Source organism: Stenella coeruleoalba (assembly GCF_951394435.1).
Source record: "Stenella coeruleoalba genome assembly, chromosome: 6".
Lineage (NCBI taxonomy): Eukaryota > Metazoa > Chordata > Mammalia > Artiodactyla > Delphinidae > Stenella > Stenella coeruleoalba.
In genome coordinates, this window is record NC_137151.1 from 71059492 (window position 1) to 71079890 (window position 20399).

Consider the following 20399-nt stretch of genomic DNA (forward strand, 5'->3'; position numbering starts at 1 on the left):
GGAAATTAACAGACCACTGTAAAGCAATTATACTCCAATAAAGATGTTAAGAAAAAAACAAAACAAAAACAACACAAGTAAGCCCCAAATCTCAGTGGCTTAACCTAGTAAGATACTGTCTCATGGACCAATGCAGGTTGTGGAATGGGATGGTTACTCTGCTCCACACAGTCATTCAGGGACCCAGTTTCCTTCCATCTGGTGGTTCTCTATCCTCTACAGCTTTGGAGTCCTTTGCCTGATCCTCTATCTGGCAGCAGATGTGGGAAGAGAGGACGATTTGTGAGAAATTCTTAGAGGCCAGGCTTTTCACCCACGTTCCACATCCCCATCATCTCCACCCATGTTCCACTGGCCAGAACTCAGTCACATAGTTACCTAACTATAAGGGAAACTGGGAAATACTAGTCTAGCTGAGAGGAAAAGGGAAAAAGGTTGGTGAAGAACCAGCCACCTGCCACATTGAACTTCCACGGGCTCTGAAATCATGAAACCCAGGCAATTTCAAAGGCCAACCACGCAGACCTAGGACATTCTTGGAGGAGAACCATGCCATCCGTGCTAATTATACTGGCTTCCTTGTACTTGGCCAAGAAACAAGGTATTTGGATAGCCATGCAATCACTAGTAAATAACATAATACTCGGGATAAGCAGATCAAGTGGTCAATATTCATGTGTCCAAACCAGTTAATCTGGAAGCAAGCATTTCCTGGAGAAGAAGACAGGGCAGAGGAGGCAACATCATTTGCCAAGAACAGAGCTACCTACTATACATAAACTGTATTACTTCACCTTGATGACCCTATAGAGTATGTACTATTACACTGATTTTATAAATGAAAAAAGAAAGGCTCAGAGGAGGTAGGTGAATTGACCCAGAAAAGCTAAGTGGGGTCAGGATTTGAACCCAGGACTCTCTGCCTGCAATGTCCAATCTGATTTGCCGCTTTACTATACTGTCTCAACTAAGGCAATACAAGTTAACTTTAATTGATTAACCTAAATCAACTAAATTTATCATAGATTATTTGTCCCCAAAAACCTGTCAACTACCCCCTTAGCTCGTAAGGCACCACCTTCGGAGAAAGAGTGCTCCAATTCTACCAGCTTGGCCTCTCTGAGCCTCAGTGACCACATCCATAAAACGGGACTCATCTTACCGCCTTATGAGGGCACATAATGCACCTGGAACCTTCTTCCTTCTCTGCACGCGCCAGTTCCTTCCTGACTTTCTCATGTGATGTCGGCAGGAAGGGGTTGCTATGAACTGGCACGGACCAGCGAGAGGGGCTGGGCGAGGAGACGTATGAGTATTCGCCGACCCATTCTGAGCCTAAGGCCAAGCACTTTATGCACACGTGGCACTTAGTAAATGTGAGTGGGTAAGGAGATAATGGTGATAAAAATGAAACCAAGTGTAACACATTGACAAGCTTTTATTACACCTTTATCTGGGAGTGCAAGGCCTATTCCAAGTTTTGTCCTGACTTATCCCATCTTGCTTGATAGCTGGTACTGGCCAGGATCACACTGAGGGCGAGGCCTGACCCGAGCTGATGGCTGCTCGGTTCTTCAGCCTCCACACAGCAGACTCCTGCAGCCCACGCTCAGGGCAAACAGAGCCACTCAGGGCCTGTCCTATCCCACCCCCTTGCCCAGCCTTCCCTACAGCGTTGTTCAGGACCTTTTCTCCACTGGCTTCCCCAGGCCCATGCCCTCCCTTAGACTATGCTTCCAGGCCCACATGGCAGTCAGCAGCAATGCCTCTCCCTCTGAGCTACACTTTGCACCTTCCCATCGTACTTAACATTCCTGTTCATTGCTCTAGACATGGACGCACATGCTCCCGCTAAGGCAGCGTGGAAGAGTAAAGAAAGGAAGGGTTTTTGTGTCACTGAGCCCTGCCACTCTCCAAATGGGTGACTCCAAGTCATTCACCTCATTTCCCTCAGCCTCAATGTCCTCATCTGTAGAATGGGAATAAGAATACAGACCTCAGGGGGTTCTTGTGAGGATTAAGCACTTAGCCCAGGGCCGGGCTCACAGCTAAAGCCCACCCAATGGAAGTCCCTTTGCCCTGTCCTCCTCCCCATCAGCTCGTGGAATTCTTGAGGGCAGAAATATTCCTAATTCACCCTGCTGTCCTCAGCACTCCATGCAGAGTGGGTTCCCAATAAATGTCTGTAGAATAAAGAATGTCCTCAGAGCACAGAGTCATTTACTGAACGTGAATGAACAGATTAATTGCTCCGTGTTTCCTTAAACGTCTCTTCTCTCTTGTCTTTCTTCTCCAAAGATGATTAAGAGGACATGGTCTCTCAAGTTCGTAGGAGAGAAAAATTAAACCAGTCAGAATTGCTCACTAATTTTCCAAGGCTCATCCAAGGAAAATCGGGCTGGCCCCCCGGGAGACATTACAGTGGCCCCAAGGGAGGCAGCTGCTGCTCCAGGCTGCCACTCCTGCGTCTGTGTTCTGTGTGACAGGCGGTTTGGGAGAGCGGCCGGCCTCTTGCTCCCAAAGTGACCGTGTGGATGCTGGTGGCAGTAGCCACGAGGAAGGGCCAGGGCAGGACCGACTGACAAGCAGGGCCCGGCACTCTGGATTTCCGAGGGCAGCTCTGATGCTGAGATGTGGGCCTCCCTCTCTGCCTAAGAAGACTCATCCTTGGGGTGAACAGGTCTTGACTTCTGGCTTGGAATGTGAGGTTCCCACAACCTGCTTCCCATACCGTGAAGTAGGACAGAATATGGTCGAATTCTGTCTTGATTTTGTGGTGAAACTCAGGAACGAGCGAGGGGCTAGAGATGCACTCCCCAAGGTGCTCAGGAGGCCCCACCCAGTCCCACGGCGCTCACCCCAAAGCAGTGCAAGGTTTGCACGGCGCTGTGGAAGCTCTGCGAGAGACAGGGCACGAGGAAGGGTCTAGAGCTCACGCCATGGGATGCCAGGGCTAGAGCCATCTGGGGTTACAATAATCATAGAACTAGTAAGTAACATGTACTGAGTGTCCACTAAAAATGTAGCAAGGTGCTACATACTGGCTTTTTCTGCAGTATCTCACTAGAGCTCCCCAACTGCCTCATGAGGCTACCATTTCAGAATCAAGGAAACTGAGGCCTAGTTACTTGTCCAAGGTCTCCAAGCTAGTAATTGTCAGTTTGAACCATTACTTTGTACTGGCTTCTGTATTTTTTCACTTGAATTGCCATTTAATTCTGGTCAGGGCTTATCAAATTTTAGTGTGTGACAGAATCACCTAGAGGCCTTGTTAAGACACAGATTCCTGGGCCCATCCGCAGAAATTCTGATTCCACAGGCCCAGAGTGGGGCCCATGGATCTGTCGTTCTTACAGGTTCCCAGGTGAGGCTGATTCAGCTGGTCTGGGGACCACACTCTGAGAAGCAAGGTCTAGGGCAAACTTATACCACCCAGGTCTTAGCCATAACAGCCCAGGAGATAGAAAAATCAAAAAGGTTAAGAATTCCCAGGAAAACCAAGAGTTTGTATTAATGCCAACCTTCCGCTCTATGGAACAGGAACTATCTACAGCCTTCTCTTTACCGGAGCGATCACCACCTGTTTTTTTCTCAAGAATTTTGCCAGCATCATCTATAATTCTTACCTGACCAAGTTAAAACATAGGAAAACAGTTTAATACGGAGCTCAAATACCTCTGGAATCCCATTTCATTTTCATGGATGGTTGCTTGGGGCGATATCAGTGTCCCTTTCAACCCAAGGTCAGAATGGACCTGGATGTCACACGTGAGGTGGAGGTTTTAAGAGAAAAGGCGTTCCCTGGAGTTCAGAGGACTGGATCTCACCCTGGCTCTGCCACCTCCAGCTGTGTGGTCCTGGTCCTGCTGTCACCTTTCTGAGTTACTCCGTACGGGCTCTACGCTTCGCGATTGCTCTAGCTTCCAGCTTTCAGTCTAAAGCTCCTGGTGGCCATTGGCTCAGCTCGGTGGCTGGGACATGGATGAAGTCTTCTGACAATGCACACTGAGATGACTCCAGTCTCCCATCCAGCTCCGGGACCCCACGTCAGCTCCCCCAGCCCCGGGATTTGAACCCCTGCTTTTTCCTCTGAATACCGACGTGGCTTCCTCTCCAGGTCTCAGCACTCCAGGCAGCCCGGTTCCTGAGAGGATCCAGCTCCTGTTCCCAGCTCCGTGGGAGCCAAAAGCTTCCCTGGGATGTCCCCAGATTCCCGGGAAGAAGGCAGAAGGAGTCTTGGCAATAGTGAAACCCAAGGTAGAATCCAGGGCTCTGCTGCCTCTCCTGCTCTCCTTCCACTATTTGCCATGGTCCCTAAGAAGGGTTGCTGGGCCCTGGCATGCTCTAGTAGAACATGCAATGCTGCAACAGCCAGCACTTAGCTGTTTTTCTTCCCCAGGAAGGACATCATAGTAACACTGACATTTTAGCTAATCATCCTGTAATTATGACCCCTGTTTTAATTAACTAACCAATAGCCAAACTGGCTTTATAAATGAACTAGAGCCATTTCCTCACATTTCAGCATGATCCCACCCTCACAAGCCACACCTCTAGGGCAATTCGGTGGGTAAGCTACCCAGTTGCAAGGTTCCTTCAGCACTTAGAGTGAGGTATCTTTAGGCAACTACACTCACCTGATCCTCAATAATTCTCTACACAGAGGCCAGTAAGGTTCCCTCTACTTTGACCAGGAAAGCTGCACGAACGATGACTTAAAGGGAACCCTTTCCCATTTTAATTTGAGGGAGATGAGCCAGAAGAGATTATATGTGAAGTCTAAGAACAAAACTGAGAGAGGGAGGGGAGTCACAGCAGCGTGCGGACGGGGGGAAGGGGACTTGAGTCCCAGGAACAAGCCTGGAGGGTGGCACCCACTGTCCCTGCCGTAGCCAGGAGCTCCTAGCACCTGCAGGGTCCACCTGTCTCTGGTTTACAGCCAGGTCCACACCTGCCCACACCCAGCGGAGTTCATAAAGCCAAGGCGGAGGGTGAGCTCTGTGTCTGGGATTAGTGTTTACAAGGCATGTGTACTGACTCATATGGACAGCCCTCGGGTCCCCTGAATCTGGCATGCCTGTTTGGAAGATTACTATTTCCTGTGCCCTTGCTGAGTTTCTTTCATTTCAACCTGGCTTTTCTACTTATAACCCTGCTGGCCATTTGTTGTTTTGTGTCCATATTGGGTTCTTAAAATCTGGACGCTCAGCCTTCCTGGAGTTAGATTACTTATTATGGGGACCCTTGAGAAACAAGACCCGAAAATCAGGCAGTTACCACGCCATCCCATCCACACCCACATCTCTGCCTGGCCAGTCTTGTTGCTGACCTCTCACACTGCACTGCCACTCCAGTCGCTGAGAGAGACAGAGAGAGAGAGAGAGATTAGTCAGAGAGAAAGCCACCTATGCAAGAAACATTCAGTATCCTGCCCTCCTAGCCCCCAGCCCAGTCTCCCCCTACCTCCCCATGACGGCTTTATCTAAAAAGAATTTAAATTTCAAATGATAAACTCTGCATTCAGAATTCCCCAGCCTTCTGCCAGTCCACCTCTGACCCTACCTTCTGCTGCAACTTGACTAAATTTGAACAAGTAAATAGGAGTGATATTATTCTTTTTAAAATTAATTAATTAATTATTGGCTGCGTTGGGTCTTCGTTGCTGCGCACGGGCTTCTCTCTAGTTGCGGTGAGCCACTGCTACTCTTTGTGGCAGTACGCGGGCTTCTCGTTGCGGTGGCTTCTCTTGTTGCGCAGCACAGGTTCTAGGCGTGTGGGCTTCAGTAGTTGTGGTGCACAGGCTCAGTATTTATGGCTCGCGGGCTTTAGAGCGCAGGCTCAATAGTTGTGGCACATGGGCCGAGTTGCTCCTTGGCATGTGGGATCTTCCCAGACCAGGGCTCGAACCCGTGTCCCCTGAATTGGCAGGCAGATTCTCCACCACTATGCCACCAGGGAAGTCCCAGGAGTGATATTATTCTTTAACATTTCATTTATGAGAAAAAGAAATACACATTAATGGGAAGTTAAAAGAAAAAAAAAAAAAAAAGCCCACCGGTAGGAGTTCCCTTATTCACTTAGCACAAATAACGGTGAAGACACAATTATAACTCGGCATTTTAGCAACAGCATAAACCAAGCCAGGCAGTAAGTGGACGATTCCCCTTCTGTTCCAACATGCCCCAATTAACAAAAACTGAGGAAGGAATAAATTTAAGCAGGCACAGCTTATCAACATACAATTAGCACTCAATAACTTATCCCTGTAATGCCAGATCAAATAAAAACATTGTGTCATAAATCACAAGTAAGCCACCAACCCCTGTGCTGAAATAATCTTTTGGTTGATTTGCTTTCTATCCACCACCCTTCTGCCACAACAGGTTTCTTTTCTTCTCTCAGATCTAAGACAGCGAGGCAGCTGCTGTGGCATTTGCTACTCTCCAGAGTTCAAGGTGATATTAACCATAAGCAGAATTAGAGCGAAGGCCAGCCCAGACCCCACAGAGTATGCACCTCCAGATGGGCCAGCCACCAACAACTACAAGTAAGTAGCTGCCTGGTCCTTTAACATGTCTAAGGAAGGAAAGTCCTCATTCATCCTTTCTAAAGGATTTTTAGATCTCAGTCCTCACAGGTAGAAGAGTTTTCATAAATCTTCCATGCTTCTATTTCAATTTAAAGCAGTTGATACTGGTTTCATGGAAATTAAAAACAGCCTGTCATCATCACCTCTACAATAAGATCTGTAGATCTAAAGGCAATCATTAAGTGCCTTGAATGCTTCTCATTAGTTCTTTCACCACCAAATCTTAGTTCTTTAAACCTTGTGTGCTTTGCACCACCTCTTTGTAACCAGATGTGTTCTCCCACTCTGCTTCTCAGACTCCCTTGCAACTTATTTAGCCGAAGAGAACCGTGGCAGAAGACGAGAAGGTGGGAGGTGGAGAGAATCCAGGCTATTATTCCATCGTTGTCCTGGGAAGTACAGTTCAGCCTCATCATTCATGGATTCAATGTTTATAAATGTTCCTACTCACTAAAATTTGTTTGTTACTCCAAAATCAATACTTGTGGTGCCTTCATGGTCATTCATGGATATGCCCAGAGCAGGAAAAATGTGAGTCCTCTGACGTACATGTTCCCAAGCAGAGGTCAAACAAGGTAATGCTCTGCCTTCTTGTCACAGCTCTCATACTGTGAATAAGTGTCATTTTCATGTATTTATACCATGTTTTTCTCATTTTTGCTTCTTTGGTGATTTCACTGTTTAAAATGGCCCCCAAGCACAAGGCCAAAGTGCTGTCTGGTGCTCCCAAGCACAAGCAGGCAGTGATGTATCTTACGGAGAAAATGCCTGTGTTAGATAAGCTTCATTCAGGCATGAGTTATAGTGCTGTTGGCCATGAGTTAAATATTACTGAAGCAATTTTATATATGTATTAAGTAAGATGACTTCAAACATAAACACACATGAAACACAGTTATATATTGATCAGCTGAAGAAAATGTTGTGACCAGAGGCTCACAGGAACCTAACCCTGTATTTCCCCTAGGAGCAATGGTTTGGTATTTTCTAATTCACTATTCATGGTGACCTGATAGAACACAGCTACCACAGATAACAAGAAGCTACTGTATTTCCCAGTGACGCCCATGTCTCCTCTGGGATTCCAGCTCCCCACCAGACACTCCAGCCCTCCTTGCTCCCGAATTCCACTGGGAAGCCTTTCCATGATTCTCACAGAATGGCTCAGCACCTGGATTCTGGTAACACCACCTCCTTCCTGCACCCCTCCCATCCTAGAAGTGATAGTAGCTTCTGCTGTTCTTAAACTCTGGGGTACTTTACCATCCTTTGTTTGACTTTGCAGATTTTCCATCTTTTTGTGTACCAAATTCTCTGTATTAAATGTCCTCTGTTGAAACTATTAGAACGACTCCTATTTCCTGGCTGAATCCTAACTGATATACTTTCCCTTATTAATCCTATTTCCCAACTTCTTAATTTCTCTTTGTGGTAGGCAGAATAATGCCCACCCACCCCCCGCCAAGGACGTCCATATCCTAATCCCCAGAAATTTGGAATATGTTATCTTACATGGCAAAAGGGACTTTGCAGATGTGAGTAAGGATTTTGAGATGAGGAGAATATCCTGAATTATCGGGGTGGGACCAGTAGAATCATAAGGGCCCTATAAATGAAAGAGAGAAGCAGCAGAGCCAGAGGAGATGTGAGCAGAGGGATGCCGACATGGGCCCAAGAAACGTAGACAGGAGATGGCAAAGCCGAGGAACAAATTCTTCCCTAGAGCCTCCAGGAGGAAAGCAACCCTGCTGACACAATGATTTCAGCCCAGTGAAACTCGTTTTGGACTTCTGACCTCCAGAACCGTGAAGACAATAAATCTGTGTTGTTTGAAGCCACAGAGTTTGTGGTAATTTGTTACAGCAACAATTGGAAACACATTCTTTTTGAGGCTCCTAGCCCTTCGTATCTTTCAAGCGGAAGGGCACCAATTTGGTTCCAAAATATATTTAAGATCTGATGTAACACCTCCATATGTAGAAATATCTGTGGAACTCTTGGTAGGCAGCAACTACCGACCACTAACTGCAGGTATTCAATTTCCTGAAACCAGGGGGCTGAAGAGATCTTCTACTTAGGCTTCCCTAGGATTTTTTTCCTCTTTCATTATAGAAAATTCCTAACATAAACAAAAGTAGAGAGAGTAATATCATAAACCCCCGTGTACCCATCATCCAGCTGCAACAATTATCAACTCACGGCCAATTTTGATTTATATGTATCCCCATAATTCCCCCTTCCCTAGGCAATTCTGAAGCAAATTCCAGGCATCATTTCTCCACAAATACTTCAATATGTATCTATAAAAGACAAAGATTCTTTTAAAACAAGACCACAAAATTACTGAACCAAAAGAGAAGTAATAATTTCCTTACATAATTAATTAAGCAGTCAGTGTTGACATTTCCCCAATTGTCTCATGATCTTGTTTGGATCAGGATCCAAAAAAGACTTTACGTTGCAATTATTCAATATTTCTTAAGTCTCTTTTAATCTTTAGGCTCCCCTCCACTACTTTTTTTTTTTTTACAATTTATGTACACATTACAATGTATGTACATAGAATTTATGTATGTGTCAAAACCCACAGACTTAGTTTTACTGACTTCATTCCATAGTGTGGTTTAACATTTTCCTCTAAGTAATTTTCAACATACTATCTAGTTTGCTCCCTTTCTGTAATGTTAGCAGTCACTGATGATGTGATATTGTGATTTATAATAAGAAATATATGTTTGGTCTTCCCGTTTCTGGCACAGAGCTCCTAAAACCCTTGGAATTTCCGAAATGCTGAGAGCAACAAAGGTGTCTTTTGTTATGTTAACGAGGTGACTTTTGGCAGAACCTAAGGAGGGGGGCTGGTTCTGGAGAATCAACCATGTGATTAGAGGACCGGAACTTTCAGTTCTACCTCCTTTACACCTCCTGGCAAAGAAGAGGAGCTGGAGGTTGAATCAACTGCCAGTGGCCAGTGATTTAATCAATCATGCCTGTGTAATGAAGCCTCCATAAGAACCCAAAAGAACGGGGTTTGGAGAATTTATGGGTTGGTGAACACATGGAGATTAGGGGAGAGTAGAACGCTGGGAGAGCATGGAAGCTCTGAGCCCCTTCCCCATATCCTGTGCTATACATCTCTTCCATCTGTCTGCTCCTGAGTTATATCCTTTTATAATAAACAGGTGACTGATAAGTTAAATGTTTCTCTGAGTTCTGCGAGCCACTCTAGCAAATTAATCGAACCCAAGGAAGAGATTGTTGGAACCCCCAATCTATACCCAGTCAGTCGGGAGCACTGGTGTGGCATCTGAAGTGGAGGGCAGTCTTGCGGGACTGAACCTCTAACATGTGGATTCTGATACCATCTCCAAGTAGATAGTGTCAGAATTGAGTTGAATTGTCGGACACTCAGCTGGTGTCTGAGAATTGCTTGGTGCTGTGGGGAACGCCCCCAACTCACCAACACACACACACACACACACACACATTGGAATTGGTATCAGAAAGTTAGATGATCACTGACTAGATCTATTAATTTATTAGGGATAACAGAATGGTGATTTTCTAATTCTATCCTTCCTTTATTTTGCGGTACGTGGGCCTCTCACTGCTCCCGTTGCTCACTCTCCCGTTGCGGAGCACAGGCTCCGGACGCGCAGGCTCAGCGGCCATGGCTCACGGGCCCAGCCGCTCCGCGGCATGTGGGATCCTCCCGGACCGGGGCACGAACCCGTGTCCCCTGCATCGGCAGGTGGACTCTCAACCACTGCGCCACCAGGGAAGCCCTATCCTTCCTTTTTATTAGCTAGAATCTTTTTCCTCTAATCAATTATTTGATTACTGTGAGATACAACTCACGAAAGGAAGGTGGAGTAAAAGAACTATTCATCTGCTACATGAGTTGGCTCCTTCCAAAGGTGGCCAATGATGTTTTCTGTTTTTAATTATAACTTCATGTATTTAAGTGTATTTTATGAGCTTCAATCTACTATCGTTACTACTCTTACTGACGTTCATATTAATCCATATTTAGCCAATGGAAATTTCTTTGAGTGGGCTCCTGAGCCTTCTTTGACACAACACGATTGGTCTTTGATGGCTTTCTTGCTTTGTGGCATGACAAGATATTCCAGAATCATCTTAGATATTTCCTGTCCCAGGCCTAGAATCAGCCATTTCTCCAAGAAGCTCTGCTTCCTTAAAATGGGAAATTATATTTAAAGACGACAATCTATGCACTAAAGGTGCTCATTGCTAATGGATCTGTCATTGTTTCTAGGGTTTGGGGGGGATGAGAAATACATTTTTAAAGATAAAATATCTCATGAGTTTAAACTGTTCATTCCAACTGCAATTCAAGACTACAAAGTTTTTAACTTAACCTCATGAATTTCACATCTGCATCACCTTTTTATCACTCAGAAAAACATGATACACAGAGACACCAACATAATTATTCATTTGCTTTATCACATAATGCTCCGGAAGAGTCTCAGAAAAAATACCGCCATGTCTACCTATGGTATTACTACTGAAAATTGTTTAAGGTGGTTTTTTCCTTGGGTTGTTTGTTTGTTTTACTGCACTACTTTTTGTTCTGAGGATATAATCCACTAGGGCTAGACAGATGCTTTATGTATGCCTACTTACCATTTACTCTACCTTATATAAGTCATCTTTAAGCTACAATTATTTGCATGTTATAATAAATAAAATCAGTCAACAGATCACATTGTCTTTTATCTGTGAAGATGATGTTATTGGCTCTTATAAATTCCACTCTACCTACTTTCAAGTTGGTGTCTATGCCAGGAAATAGAAACCACTCCATTTCAAATGGGAGGGGAGGAGGAGATTTAATACAGAGAATTGATTACAAAAATACTGGAAGGGCTGGGAGTGCTAATAAGAAACAGCAAAGGGTTACCAAAGATATGAAACTGCAAGAAAATGCTAGGGCTGGGTGAAAGCGAAAAGTTGTGTTGCTCAGAGCTCCTGACATCACACATGCCACTGAAAGCTGCCACTGTGGAGCAGAAAACCACGAGCCTGGATTCCCACCCATATCACTGCCTAAAGCAGAATGACTTCTGCTTTCCTCCCATCTTCTAATCTCACCTGAGTGCCTCTCATTGGTAGAACCCAGCTGGCAAGGGTGTCTGAGTTGTGTAGAGAGGAGGTTTCCAGTCCCAGAAATGTGAGATAACAGAAAGTCTGCGAGGAGCTGAGTACCAACTGACAACATGCAGCTTACCTACCCAGTGTCCAACATTTCGATGTGTTTCTCAGTAGAAGAGGGACTCATCTTCTCTCAGGTCTCTCTGAAGAGCCATGGTTCAGGACCAAGATTAAGGCCATAATCTGTGGATAGCATAGAGAAAAGACATGAAAGAATTTAAAACCACAGCACTGGCCTTGTTAGTATAAACTATAGTCAACCACACTTCAAGTCTCCATCCTCCCCTGCCCAAACATACAGAAAGTAGTGATCGTATGTTTGTGAACAGATATATGTAGGCTCAGAGAAATTAAGTAACTTGCTTTTAAATTTTATTCTTTTCAGTTCTCTGATTAGGAGTAATTTACCAATTAAACAGGACAGCAACTAAAGTAAAAAGAGACATACACTGAAATCTGTTAGCATCAACTGTTATAGCCATTCTTCTCTAGATGATATAGTGTTGCTATTTATAGTTTAGATATGAGTAATGAGAATGTGATTGTGAGCCAATATTTAGGGGAAAGCTAGGCCTATCAGGACCACAACTCTGATGGAATGTCTTGGTGATGGATTTAGTCTTCTCCTTTCTCAATTTATTCTTCTCTGGGATGCTTTTCTATTTAGGGTATTAAATGACTTATATTTGATGGACAGAGAAGGACACTCATTAATTGTGAAATCTTGGGCAAGTTATTTAACCTTTCCAAGTTTCCTTATCTATGAAATGGGGATAATAATAGCATCTACCTCACACAGTTTTTATGAGGATTAAATGAAACACATACACAAAAACTCATATTAATGCCTGACATATTTTAAGTACTCAATAAAGTGGGCTGTTTTTAATCATGCTAGAGAAGAAGCTAAGAAATAAAAGGTCATTTCAATTGTCAGCCAAAAGTAATCTTATTTGAACATTTCTTCTCATACATCATCGCTGACACTAGATCCAGGAAAAGTTAATGATGCCAATAAAGGAATCACTGAAAGGAGGAAGAAAATCTTATATAAAGAAAGGATTAATGGTATCCATGGCAAATGCAGAGGTCTTCATGCTCTAGAGACCAAGAACTTCTGCTCTTCCAAGACCAATGGAGATGACAGTCATAAATTTAAACAACTTTAAGTGGGAAAAAATAACCTGAGGAACATTAAAAGGGAGGATCATTTTGAGGAAAGTAAGAGTTGTTGGAACCTGATCCTCAAACCTTGATATTTCACATGATCAGGTCATCCTCTTGTAATGGAAAATGGGAGAGCTACTGGAAAAGACAGAGACATGTGAATCCACCCAGCATGGATCAAAGAGAGAGAGCCAAGAGGAGAGAGAGAAACGGTTGTTAGGAAAAATCAAGAGCAGCTTCCTCTTGCTGAGTTGGAGAAAACCTGTGCCCTTCCTTCAGCATTGGAGTATCCTGCTTTGCCATCTGATGTGGGTGAAGCTGAAGGTCTGACTCCAGGTAAAGAATTGCACAAATGTTCACATTCTCTAGAGAGAAATGTAAACTCACAGTGGGCCGCATAGCTAAAGGTGGTAACATCTGACTACAAGGTATTACTCTGTGATGAGAACCTTGGGGTTTCTTTCTGATTCAACATTGTTATGAGAGTCGGAGGCCTACGTTGAAATGGTGGTCCTTCCACTGTGGTCATAAACTGAGATAGATATGCCTATAACACATACACACACAGAATCATCATAAATGTAACTGCTCCAAGGCAGACTAATATAAGTATATTGCATCACGATAAATCAGCAGTTGTCATCAGTAACATCGACAACATGATTTTCTGAAATGAAGAATTCTTGGTAAATTTCCAAACAAAAAGGACAATCTCCTCTTAATTAAATGGTGGTTGCATCCCTGGAAATTTCAGTGACCATAAAAATCAAGCAAAACTACTCTGTGCTTCTATGTTAAATGGAATAAGGTTTGAAGTTCAGATAATTATAAATAGATCTTGTGAGACATTTAAAATTCATGTGGATTATGGCACAAATCAATATCTAGCATCCCTAGCCCCTGCTCATAAATGCCAGTGGCATCCCCCAATCATTGTGTCAACCAAAATTGCCCCCGGAACATGTCCAAAATGCCCTCCTGCCTAGAGGCAGGCAACCACTGTTGAGAAGCACTGCTATATGGTATCCACGTTCTCAAAGGGGAGTCGGCAATGCCCCAGGTAAATGAAACACTATTTTCAGGAAATATCCCCATAGCACAAAACATAACCATATGCATTTACTAGGGTGGTCGATGCAGCTCCTTACAGAGCAACAGATGTTGTATATTCAGCCAGAGAGACACTAAATGACTCTAGAACATCCACACCTGGAGAGACATGCACATACATCTGACTTCCCATATCAAGGCTATCCCAGGCAGCGTGCCACAAATCCATAGCCAGAACCCGCCCCCATCATAGCAGACTTGGATGTCTCTGTTCACCTACAAGTCCCACTGACAATGCCTGCTTTCCTGTGGGAAATGTTGCCTCAGAGTACTACAGACAGCCAGCCTTATAATTCATTCAAAATCCCATTCACCTCTGTGTGTGGAGCGTCTGGTAGAAAGGCAGCCACATCAGAAGGCCCACTTGCATTGAGTATACTGAGTGTCTATTACAGGGCTCGATGAGGGGAATTTCTAGTTACACTGAATATAGGAACTCTACTGACACCAACCCATTCTGACACTGAATTTGGAGACTGAGCCAGGATTCCAGGAGGACCTCAGTATCAGGAGATTTTAGTTGCTACCCACAGGCCACTTCCTTCTGGGTCACAAAGTTCAAATTTCAAGGGAGGAATGTTATTGGTCTGACTTATCCTTTTGATTCAGGCTACAAGTGATGAATCATCAGTTAACTTGGGGACAGGCCCTTTCCCCTCAGGTCAGTGTTCACCCTTGTGGATAAAGCGAAGAGCGGGGGCATGTGCCCCACTGACCACTCAGCAGAGGCCATGGGCAGGAGTAGATTCTCTGGGAAAGGCACGCTCAGATATGTCTGATACAACTGGAGACTAAAGGAGCTTTCCAAACAGTGAAAAGACAAATGCTTCTCAGATTTGCATGAGGGAAGACAAAGATGGAAGAAAGAGGAAGTACAGTGTAATGATGTATTTATTAGCTACAGTGACTTCACCCACGTTTCACATGTGTTGGTCCCAGGAGATAGGGAATCTGGGTTCTGTAACCCATGACATCAGAGATAAGTAATTTAAATTTTATAAAGCTTAGTTGCCCTCTTTTTTTAATGGATAAAAATTCTCCATGCCTTTCAGAAAGTTGGTAAAGACTTAGATCCATGATTCCATCGCAACAGAAATTTCCATCGCGATAGAAATAGACTTCTCCAAGAAGTGAGAACAGAAGGTGCTAGAGATATTTTAATATTACATTCACCCTAGAAAACATAATGAGTAGTCTTCAAGGGTCAGCACACCTTCACCCCTTGGAAATTTTGGATATATTTGTATATTTCTAGAGCAGTGGTTCTCAAACCAGGGTCAATTTGGCCTCTCAGGGGATATCAGGCAATGTCTGGAGACATTAGTGGTGTCACCACTGTTACTGGCATTGAGCGGGCAGAAGCCAGCAATGCCACTAAACATCCTACAATGCGCAGGAAGACCCCATGACAAAGAATTATCCGGCCCCAAATGTCACAAGTTCAAGGTTGAGAAACCCTATTCTAGAGTGAGGTTCTGTAGCAAGCATTCACCACATTCTCAATGGGTCCACGACCTAAATAGGGTTAGAAAACGCAGCTCCAGACTCTGGCAACAGGCCACAGAGAGTTCTGCTTGATACCCTCACTTCATCAGTGAGGCTCTTCCACCTGCACCCAGGAAAAGGCTCCCCACTTCCCTCTCCACACATACCTCTAACTCTACCACTGCCATCACTCATCTTGCAGAAAAAAGAACTCCTGTTTAAATGCCAACTCACCTTTGAACAAACCAGCTCTCTAGTGACCTGCTTTTCAATTCTCTGGGCCAGTTAAAGGCCCTTGGCATTTCACCCCTTTGACAACCTCACCACCCCAACATGTCTTATCACCACACACATATCAAGCCACAAAGTCCTTCTCAAGCCCAGCTGGCTACTCTGTGACTCATGCTGGGCCAATGACAATTGCCCTCTTACCAATAATCAACTACCTTTTGGCCCTCTCGGCTGCACACTCTGCCTCCACCTCCATCCCCCCTTCCAGTCTATATACAGACAAATCAGACCTTCTAAAAGGAAAGACAAAGCAACAAAGCATCCTTTCCCCACTAAGCAAAAGGGAGCTCTGCCTTACGGGAAGCAGTTAAATGGGGACACATTACGGCCTGTGTGTTGGTGCTGACGTAGGCGGGCTTTCTGAGCGAACAGGGGTTGAAGCCCTCCCTGTGAGATGCACTCAGGTCTCTGCCTGGAAGGGCATGTGTGCCCTCTGTGTGGTTTAAAACACTACCAACAAAGTATAAATACACACAATGAGCTACCACAATAAAACACAGCCTAACATCACCCAACCTCCACCATTATGTGCTATTAAATATTTAATTAAGAAATCATACGGGGCTTCCCTGGTGGCGCAGTGGTTAAGAATCTGCCTGCCAATGCAGGGGACACGGGTTTGAGCCCTGGACCGGGAAGATCCCACATGCCGCGGAGCAACTAAGCCTGTGCGCCACAACTACTGAAGCCCGCATGCCTAGAGCCCGTGCAACAAGAGAAGCCACCGAAATGAGGAGCCCGCACACAGCAATGAACAGTAGCCCCCGCTTGCCACAACTAGAGAAAAGGCCGCGCGCAGCATCAAAGACCCAACGCAGCCAAAAATAAATAAATTTATTTAAAAAACAAAAAAGAAATCATATGAAGCAAACTTATATACACAATAAACAGAGAAGAAAGAGAAACAAAATGCAGGTGTAGAACAGAGCCCAGCCTGGTAGTAAGGACCATTTTCATTTGCTTTTACCCAGGGGCGTTTGTAGAAAAGATTGTTTTGCCAAATATTTATCTTTTTCTTCATTATCTTGAAGCATGTCTTTTCCAGAAAGAAAAGACATTTAAGAAGTTATATATACTACCGAATGTAAAATAGTTGGCTGGTGGGAAGCAGCCGCATAGCACCGGGAGATCAGCTCTGTGCTTTGCGATGACCTAGAGGGGTGGGATAGGGAGGATGGGATAGAGGCTCAAGAGGGAGGGGATATGGGGACATGGGTAGGCATATGGCTGATTCGTTTTGTTGTGTACCAGAAACTAACATGGTATTGTGAAGCAATTGTACTCCAATAAAGATCTATTAAAAAACAAAAAAGACATGTTTAAACCATTCAGAAAGTTTAATTTTCTTTAAAATGGTTTCTGGAGCTGAGATCTTCTCCAAGTTTCTGGAGCTGAATTTTCACCTGATCACCTGGCATATGTTACGTCTGACCTGAGTGACCCTCCGGGGGCCTCTGTCAATCACATGGGATTTTCCTTGGACCCCCCCCCCCCCACCTGATGAGATCTGCCTTCTACTGGTATCTGCTGTCGCAGAAAAGCAAAAGCCAGCTCAAGAACTGAAAGGTTGTTTGAAACAAAGGATTTGGTTTTCTAGAAGCCCATTTCATATCACTGTGGTTATAAAGCAAACTTCTTGAAGAACGCCAGGGAGTTTTGAAAACTATAGTCCTGAGCGGCTCGGGCCCATAAACATAATCAAAGTCTGTATCAAGTCTATACCTCCGGCAGTAGTAACAAATGACACAAAACAGTATAAGAGGCTGAACACTACTCAGAGAAGTTAATGAAACATGAACGAAAGTAAACAACTGCCTTCCACGCTGTAAACCAGCTGGGCCCCATCCTTCTGATGGGAGATGGGGCTCAAGGAAAGGGAGGTGCTGGCTTTCCAGCAGACCAGTTCCTGCTCAGATTTTATAGGACCTGCCATATCCACGATGGCAGACCCAGAGCGCAGTGTTGAGACTGTCTCCTGTAGCCTTGACTCGCCTGAATCACATTCTGGGGTTGAGAAACTAAGCTAAATCTGACCTTGAAGCTTGGCAGCATCTGAGGGTGAAGGGTTAAGGATAAATTGTTCTTGAACAATTTCTCCAGGGGGTAATATTTAAAGAAAATACAAACAGAATGACACTTTTTCCATGATGTCCTCCAGCTTCTTTGTTCAGAAGAAAAACAAACAAACCACACAATGGACTTGGTGCAAACGAAAGCATACCTTGCTCCCTTTAAAGGGATGGATTTGGAGCACAGGATAAGGCAGCGGTCAACTCCTCCAAAGAAAGTGGAGTTTTCTTTGTACCATCCCAGCCTTGAAGGGCATCCTCAGCAACAAGGCTGTCTTCTTTTGAGGACAAGAAGACCTATTTCCACTGCAACAACATGAAGATTCAACTCCCTCTAAAATTTTTTTTCCAGAAAAAGCTCTTACAGGAGGAAAGCAGTTTTTCTGCATATGACATGGCTGGATTTAGACAATCTTCCTGCTAAACAGATCTACAGAATGCATTCAAGAAAAATTCCTCCAAAGATGGAGAGATTCAAGACTTCAATCATGATTTTGCACATACTTGCATGGATACTGCTCAACTAGAAGCACAGCAGTTATATCTTTTGCTACTGTCAAAGTCAGGCAAAGATGTGATTCCTGAAACTCATTTTTACACCACCAGGATATGTTTACTTTACTCTGCTGTTAACGACGGCCTGGGTAGATTCAGATGTAACATATGAACATAAAGGTTACGAGTATCACTGTACATTATGAAAATGGCTGTAGTGGCCAGGAGGAAAAAAGAAATCCAGGTAGAAATAAATGAGGGGATTAGTTTAGTCACGGAATATTTGGAGTCTCAGCCTTCAGCTAACTCAGCAATCCTGCCTCAGCAATTACACCAAAGTCAGGCCTTCAGCATTTTGCATTTTTGCACCTGAAGCGTGTGAAAGCTCAGTTCCAAACGTCATCCAGTTTTACACTCAGAGGCTCATTTGCTCCCGTGGATCTAAACTAAACCAGCAATGGTCCTCAGCTGCAGGAAGGACTAGACAAAGCAGATCCTTAAAGGCATACAGCTTGAAAATTGTATTATTTTTTAAAGAAATCTGGACATGGATTTCACAGATGATTCAAAAGTGCTTCAGTATTCTGTATTTATGTAAAGTAAAACCATCAGAAATAAAGCCCCCAGCAGGCAAAGGGCACTAGATTTGTTTTGGAGGAGGAGACAAAGGGATGTCATGAAAATGAAATAAGTTTAAGAACCATGAAAGCCAATCCGTGTGGAGGAAAAAAAGAGGAACACGTAAGCAGTGCAAAAAATACAGGATGATAAGTACTACCTGAGTAGGGAGAAGGAGTATTGTAAGTTCAGCAGAGAGCTGATGATACTTCTGAAGTACTGGGAACAGGAAAGGCTGACTAAGAACAAACAAAACCTTATGATAGCTCAGTGAGAGTAACAAAAAGTAACAGAACAAAGAAACACGCCATCTTTTTCTTTAAAATGGCCAAGGGGCTGGAGGAGTTCCTATGCTGTTACAGACCAAGAAATGTCTGGTTTTCTTATCTAGAAAGTCAAAGGCTAGGATGAGGGTGAGGAGAAGAAACAAAACCCAAAAGCAAAAATACATGGGTAGAGTGAATACCAATTTTTCAGATCCTAACAACTCTGGAACTTTATGGAAGAATTCAAAAATAAAGAAACTTATTTTTCTAAGAATTGAGTGGTTATATATTACATACAAGGTATGTATACATACATATTCTCTAAGTAAATTTTTAAAATTTAAGTTGCTAAATGAGAGTTTACTGAAGAAAACCAAAGTTGTTCCAAACATACTCCAACTGGTTGTGGTTAGCTCCAAAATGCTGCTTAGGTGCTATGATTAGATCTATGGGGCAAATCCAATATTCTTAACCAAATACGTGAGCTTATAAAAAAGAATGAATACCACTTTATTGATCAATATTGGTCCTTTATCCCTCTACCCCCAAAATATATTAAGGCTCACTTTCCCGTAAGTTATAAAGCAAGGCACCACCTTGAGGAAAACAAAATATAGAGTTTTGGAACTTGACATAATTTACACTCAGTGCATAAAAAAGAAAATTGGAGGCACTGTATTAAAACTTTACCATACAATGTTCCTTTTGGGGAGACCAACAGACATGGAAACCAGATGCCTTTATTAAAAAAATTATTCTATCAACAGAAAAATGGTCTTGTCTCCTGCCCTTAAAGGTGCTATACTAATTCATAGCCATTTGCTGAAACTTTCTTTACTTTGCCCACCATCAAGCAAGAAGCTATTGATGAATCTGGTTTTTGGTCCACACTACCAATCCAGAACCGGAGTGGGAAAGAGCTAGAGATTAGCAGATGAGGGACCATCTGGAATGGATTTTTGAGTATTATTCCAAGCACAGCACTGAGGTCCAAAAGCAGAACAGTCTTGGAGCAAAGACAAGAAACCACCTGCAAACGTAGGTGGGATTCAGAAAAAAACTGAGGGTGGTGGAATTCACCAGGAAACGATGCAGTATATCCACGCATTCCCTCTGGGAGGCTGGCTCCGT

General features: G+C 43.9%; 1 protein-coding gene across 1 annotated transcript in view; it reads right to left on the reverse strand.

The window, feature by feature from the left end:
- Positions 1 to 20399, reverse strand: part of LOC307188263 (U3 small nucleolar RNA-associated protein 14 homolog A-like) — a 521128-nt gene that overhangs the window by 376810 nt on the left and 123919 nt on the right. Inside the window, 1 exon segment of the mRNA XM_079925187.1 lies at positions 11848 to 11950. The gene's annotated coding sequence lies outside the window, so the exon portion shown is untranslated.